General features: G+C 40.1%; 1 long non-coding RNA gene across 2 annotated transcripts; it reads left to right on the forward strand.

Moving 5' to 3' along the window:
- Window positions 1-1,856: 1,856 nt before the first annotated feature.
- Window positions 1,857-3,889, forward strand: LOC126990609 (uncharacterized). Of its 2 annotated transcripts, XR_007744597.1 has the most exons (4): window positions 1,857-2,125; window positions 2,897-3,064; window positions 3,193-3,325; window positions 3,607-3,889. It is a non-coding gene; the product is annotated as an uncharacterized LOC126990609 (long non-coding RNA). The 2 variants fall into 2 exon arrangements; XR_007744596.1 differs by lacking the exon at window positions 3,607-3,889 and having other exon boundaries at window positions 3,193-3,479.
- The last annotated feature ends 3,022 nt before the right edge of the window (window positions 3,890-6,911 follow it).

Raw genomic sequence — 6,911 nt, forward strand, 5'->3', positions numbered from 1 at the left:
ATATTCCTCTTACTCATCCCCCCTCTGACTCCTTTATGCCTGTTATAAAGATTCTTCAAAATGATGTTTTCTATGCCCTCTCTGGCCTCAGAAGGCTTATGGACCTGATGGAGTGCCTCCTATTGTCCTTAAAAACTGTGCCTCCGTGCTGTCACCCTGCCTGGTCAAACTCTTTCGCCTCTGCCTGTCAACATCTACCTTTTCTTCTTGTTGGAAGTATGCCTTCATACAGCCTGTGCCTAAGAAGGGTGACCGCTCCAATCCCTCAAACTACCGTCCTATAGCTTTACTTTCTTGTCTATCTAAAGCTTTTGAATCAATCCTTAACCGGAAGATTCAAAAGCACCTTTCCACTTCTGACCTTCTATCTGATCGACAGTATGGGTTCCGCAAGGGGCGTTCTACTGGTGATCTCCTAGCCTTCTTAACTGACTCTTGGTCATCCTCTCTTAGCCGTTTCGGTGAAACCTTTGCTATTGTGCTGGACATATCAAAAGCTTTTGATAGGGTCTGGCACAAATCTTTGCTTTCCAAACTACCCTCCTACGGTTTATATCCTTCTCTCTGTACCTTTATCTCCAGTTTCCTTTCTGACCGTTCTATTTCTGCCGTGGTAGACGGTCACTGTTCTTCCCCTAAATCTATTAGTAGTGGTGTCCCACAGGGTTCTGTCCTATCTCCCACTCTTTTTCTGTTGTTCATTGATGATGATCTTTCCAAAACGAACTGTCCTATCCATTCCTACGCCGATGATTCCACTCTGCATTACTCAACTTCTTTTAATAGAAGACCCACCCTACAGGAACTTAACGACTCAAGGCTGGAGGCTGCAGAACGCTTAACCTCAGACCTTACTATTATTTCCGATTGGGGCAAGAGGAACCTGGTGTCCTTCAACGCCTCAAAAACACAGTTTCTCCACCTATCCACTCGACACAATCTTCCAAACAACTATCCCCTATTCTTTGACAACACCCAGCTATTACCTTCCTCAACACTAATCATCCTCGATCTATCCTTAACTCAATATCTCAACTGGAAACTTCATATCTCTTCTCGTACTCGAGGCTGGGCGTTCTGTACCGTCTCCGCCAGTTCTTCTCCCCTGCACAGAAGCTGTCCATATACAGGGGCCTTGTCCGCCCTCGTATGGAGTATGCATCTCATGTGTGGGGGGCTCCACTCACACAGCTCTTCTGGACAGAGTGGAGGCTAAGGCTCTTCGTCTCATCAGCCTCATACTGATAGTCTTCTACCTCTTAAATTCCGCCGCCATGTTGCCTCTCTTTCTATCTACTATCGATATTTCCACGCTGACTGCTCTTCTGAACTTGCTAACTGCATGCCTCCCCCCCTCCCGCGGCCCCGCTGCACTCGACTTTCTACTCATGCTCATCCCTATACTGTCCAAACCCCTTATGCAAGAGTTAACCAGCATTTTCACTCTTTCATCCCTCACGCTGGTAAACTCTGGAACAATCTTCCTTCATATGTATTTCCTCCTGCGTACGACTTGAACTCTTTCAAGAGGAGGGTATCAGGACATCTCTCCTTCCATATTTGATCTTGTTTTCGGCCACCTCTTTTGTTTCTTTGTTAGGAGCAGCGAGTAGCGGGCTTTTTTTTTATTATTGTTTTATTTTTTTGTGCGCCCTTGAGCTGCCTCCTTTGTTGTAAAAAAAATAAAAATATTTACATATAAATGCTTTATATCTCACTCTTTCAACTTGAAATATACCTTTGAGAGTAGAGAAAAGCTATTCCTTTGGGATTTACACCCTTTAAAACAGTAAACAGCACCTCGCCGATCCACCGCCAGCTACTCCTTCCCGCTGCCCCGCCTTTACACGATGGAGTTCATCTACGCCGCCCTGCATGATCGTGCCCTGAGGAGAGAAAGGCGATTTCGCGATCGCCTTGACCCTCTCTCCTTAAGTGACAGGGAGCTCGTGAGCCACTACCGGTTCCCCCCCGCATTATTTGATTGAGCTCATCCAGGAGGTTGAGCCTGCCCTAAGGAGGAGGACAAGGAGGTCACATGCAATACCGCCACACACACAAGTTTTGGTGACCTTAAGACTGTTAGCCAGCGGTTCCTTTCAGCACGTCATAGGCGACGTATGCGGTAAGTTCATTCTCATTAGTCCTTTTTAATACTCGGGTTATCACTCTGCAGGCCACCCAAACTCCAACCATTTTACTCTTTTCAAAGTGATTCCTTCACTATTACCATTCTAAGCTAACAGGAACCATGTATAGGATGTGGGAAACAGCAGTAGATTTGGTTAAATTTAGTGGTTAGAGTTAACCTAACCAAATAAAAGCTATAACCCAAGTGGTCTGCAGCTCAGCCAAAAATGTAATAAATGGCTTCAAATGCTTATTCCCCTCCCTGGTTTAAAAAATAAAATAAAATACGAAGTTATTATCGCGAGTGAGTGACATGTGGAAGAAAACAATACAAAGTGTGCTGTGTGTGTGCACAAAGTACTTAATAAAGCATAAAAATGCAGCACAGTGAGATGGGTGTACTTCTGGAATAAATACCATTCACTGAACAATCTTTACTTAATTATTCATAATTTTCATAATGATTGAATAAATGTACTTAGAATTAAATTCACTATATATATATATATATATATATATATATATATATATATATATATATATATATATATATATATATATATATATATAGATATATATATATATATATATATATATATTTTTTTTTTTTTTTTCCACTCTAAATCAGTGAGGTGCAGCTGATTTATCTTAATTGAAGAAGATATTTTATTACAATAAGTTTGCAAATTTTACTTGTAAGGGTAAAGGTGATGAGGAAATCCCCAAAATACAATGCTTCAAACAATCAAAAATTAATGCATTTCAGGACTTGCACAGGGCAGTGTCAGCCGTGTAGTCCAGGACGTGACAGCTGTGTTGAGTGACATAGCTCGACAAGAGATAAAAATGACCTCCACGATGCATGCATTGATGGAATCGGCAACAGCTTTTGCAAGAGTTCGGAGTTTCCCTCGGGTTATTGGTGCCATTGATTGTAAGATTCAAAATTACTAGGGACTGACGAATGAGCACATATGATATTGGTCTCAGTAAAAGTACATGAATAGATTTACAATCTGCCTATCGCTAAATAATATTTATTTGCATAATGTTTATCAACAGGTACTCATATTTCCATTAAGGCACCCCATGAAAATGAGGCTGCCTACGTGAACAGGAAGAGGTACCACTCTTTCAACATCCAAGTTGTGTGTGATGCTGCTGGTATGATCATCAGCTATTGTGTCATTTCCAGGTAAGTGTTCCTTATTGATGATATCATTTATTGTTAGGCATGTTAATAGTTAAATCACAAACATCCCTTACCTGCTACAGCATTTCTAAAGTTTGATTTTTAGCAAGAATAATTGCAGATTAGCTATTTAGGCAATGGAACTTGAGCATTTGAAGATGCTAAGACTCCACCAGCGTTGGGCACACCAAACATGCTACAGCTTTTCTCTTGAGTCTGGTATTTTTTTCCAGTATTAACATGTCCATGTTTTGGAATCCTTTTTTTTATTCTCCCCTTTTTAGCAGGGTCAAATCACGACTCCTTCATCTGGCACCATTGCGACCTATATGAACGCTTTCGCAGGGGTGAGTTTGGGGACTACCTGCTCCTTGGTGCGTATCTGGAGGGATGTTGATGTTCTTGACAAATGTTGCATTACATATGTTACATAAATACCTTTTCAGTAAATACTTAGTGTGTTACAGTAGCTTTCTTAAGTAGTTATTTCACATCCTGAAAATGATATCACATGACTGTAATCTTTACAGGCGACAGCGGCTATCCATTAGAGCCATTTTTGATGACTCCAGTCCGCAACCCCACAACATAACCGGAGGAGCGCTACAATAGGGCCCATACACGGACACGTGTCGTTGTGGAGCAAACCCTTGGAATACTAAAGAGCCGGTTCAGGTGACAAACTTCTTTTCCTTATTCCCAATACCTATGCATTCACATATGCTGGCCATCCATTAGAACCCAGTGAGAATTAGATTACTAACATGTTACAGCAATAAAGTGATTGGAAAGGCAAATTTAAAAAATAAATATTTGGTGTGAAAGTGAGCAGACGTGGGTTTGAATCCCCACGTTACCACCTTGGATTTTTCAGTCACCGCCAAGTGGCCTAAGACTACCCGTATGCCATAGGCGAAGATGTAAAAAAAAAAGACAAGACGGGAGTGCTTGGAAGATTTGTATTTCAATTGTCTTTGACTCAGTAATTTTGACAACTAACACTATTTACAGGTGCCTTCACAAATCTGGGGTGCCTTGCAGTATGCTCCCATGAAGTGCCTCAACATCATCACCTCATGTTTACTGCTGCACAACCGCTGTGTCCAGCGGGGTATTCCACTTCCCCAGCGGGTACAAATTTATATTTCGGTAAGGTGGAGAGTTAGCTTTCAGACATTCTTTCATATGCTTCCTGTTGGATAAACTTTGTTGAGAACATAGCAACTTTATTTAGTGATAACTTTCAATCATTCAGATTTCTGGCTGCAGCAGTGCAATTGCTATTAATACAGTAGATGTAAAAATGCAACAGTGTATCAGCAGACACATTCAGCAGAGCAAGAGTAATATAGTACTTTGTGAGTACTTTTAAGATCTTATTTCCTCCTTAGCTTGAAGAGGATGAGGAAGAGCAGGATGCTCCTACTGCTGTTCTTGGAGCAGCTGCTGGCCGAGGAGCTGGAAGAGCAGTACGTAAAGCAATAATTGCTAATTTCTTTGGGTGAAATGGTGAGGTGTGTATTTTATCGGTCACTCTTGAGTAAGAGCTCAGTAAGTTTGTCACACATGAGTCCCCTTTTCTGGAATCCATACTGTTTACTTGTTATTAAATTATGCTCTTCTAGAAATTTCGTCTATTGTTTCTTTATCACTTTTTCACATATTTTACATAGTACACTGGTCAATTACACGGGTCTGTAGTTCAGGGGTTCTTCCTTTCTTCCACTTTTGTATATAGGGACCACTTTGGCCCTCCGCCACTCCTTAGGCACTGTACCAGTATTTATCGGTGTGTTGGTGTGTGTGTGTGTGTGTGTGTGTGAGAGAGAGAGAGAGAGAGAGAGAGAGAGAGAGAGAGAGAGAGAGAGAGAGAGAGAGAGAGAGATGAATGTATTAAAATATTTGCAAGTATTTTCTCTTTTGAGACCTTACTCAAAGTAAGTTAAACATGTGACAATGTTCTGTATTTTAGACTAATTAAAATGTACATAGTGTACAAGTCTCTGTGATTTTTCCTTGTGTGCTTGTGTTTCGGGCCCTGTGAGCATGTTAATGCAGTTTGTCTTCTGGTCACCCCCTTAAAAGTTGTTCTGCCAGCCCCTTAACCGTCAGGCCTCACAATTGATCCCTGACACGCAAACCAATATTCAAGGATTAAGAATATTTTAAGTTACGGCAAAAATATATTGAGCAATCCTCACATGTATAAAAAATATTGAATGACAAAAACTATTACACTTAAACCAATAATAATAAACTTATTGGAATATTATAAAAAAATAATTAGAAACTAAGGAACTATAAATGAGATCAAAATACATACTGCAGAATGGGGATATCCAGCAGGAAAGGAATGTCAGTCCCATGAGGTTTAGTTTAACCCGGTAGCAGCGGGGATCATGTTTCTTAATGGTACTTCTAAGCAAGAAAAAAAATTGAGAAAAAAATCATCACTCACACAAACCATTTCATAATATATATCGAAGCATTTGTGATCAGTTTATGTATCATCTATTTTGGGGGGTTTAAATCATGGCACACATTTGGCCCGTCGCTGCTACTGGGTTAATTATACCTTTTTAGGCACACTGTTTGTGAATTGCATATGTAAGGTTGTTTTTAGTAAAAAAAAATGTTACCTGAATTACACGGTAGGAAACTATGTCATTGAAGATGCAAAATATGTTTTTGATATTTTTTATCTCTTTATGCATCATGATGTTCCACTAGAAAATGGCCAGGAAAGAACCGTCCTACACTGAAGATGATGATACCTGTGGTCCGGCATCTGTAAATGATGTTAGGACTATACGCAAGGCAGGTAACGTCCTGTTCATGAACATTATACAGGCAAGATAGAAAACATGACGTGCTGAATTTAAAAAAATATAAAATATAACACAACTTGGCAAAAATTAAAGTTCAGTGTATGATGGTTCTCTCTGAATTTTTCTTTATAGTGGCATATCATAATACACTAAGAGAAAAAATATGGAATGATTCCTGTCGTGCTGGATACCCCCCCCTCTGTGGTATGCATTGGCTTGACAAGCATCATCAAAGATCTTAAAGTTAATAATGAAAATGATTATATAAACTATTCTTATATAGAAATATTCAAATCTTAATTTATGAAAATAATAACTTTAAAAAAAAACTACTTTCTTGAACTGATAGCCCCCGTTATGGCCATCAGTGCCTCGCCTATTTCCCTAAGACTTTGGCCAATATCCTGTACATGGTTGCCTAAATTCCCCATTTCAGTAAAACCTCGGGCGATATCCCGTAGATGGTTTCCATTCGTCCGTTGCTCCTCCACCAGGTCCTTCAGCAGACCTCGAATTTCCTTTTGGGTAGTAAGGAACTCAGGAACCAGTTGTAACTCGTGACCTGATGAATATGCAATTCATGAGGATACATCTGCTATTTGACGAGCATGTTCTGATGAATAGTAATGCCATTTAGTATTCCAGCAGAAGCAATGATGATTGAACAGCAATGGCATTCAATATATAAGAAGCTATGCAAGATCACTGGAGTTTACTATCTGCAGATGAGCAAGGCTTGGTGAACAACTAAGTAGGCAGTT

This window comes from Eriocheir sinensis, unplaced genomic scaffold (genome assembly GCF_024679095.1).
Source record: "Eriocheir sinensis breed Jianghai 21 unplaced genomic scaffold, ASM2467909v1 Scaffold1803, whole genome shotgun sequence".
Lineage (NCBI taxonomy): Eukaryota > Metazoa > Arthropoda > Malacostraca > Decapoda > Varunidae > Eriocheir > Eriocheir sinensis.